This window comes from Marmota marmota, unplaced genomic scaffold (assembly GCF_001458135.2).
Source record: "Marmota marmota marmota unplaced genomic scaffold, marMar, whole genome shotgun sequence".
NCBI lineage: Eukaryota > Metazoa > Chordata > Mammalia > Rodentia > Sciuridae > Marmota > Marmota marmota.
This window is the reverse complement of record NW_025999869.1, coordinates 3,978,584-3,978,807: the sequence shown is the minus strand read 5'-3', so window position 1 is coordinate 3,978,807 and position 224 is coordinate 3,978,584.

Sequence of the window (224 nt, the reverse complement as noted above, 5' to 3'; positions counted from 1 at the left end):
AGGAGGCCCTAGGGCGCGGCCGCACAACCGCCGGCCACGGAGGGGGCTGGGCCGGGCTCCGCGCGGCTGCACAATCCGAGCCCCCGACCCGCGCCCCGTCCCGCCCCGTCCTGGGCTGACAAAGAAAGCGCCTTACGTTTCTCCGCCCCCCGCCCGCACCCCCCGGGCTGGGCGCCTGTATTATACTTTGTACTTTTGCCCAAACGTGTAAATAATAAAAAGTT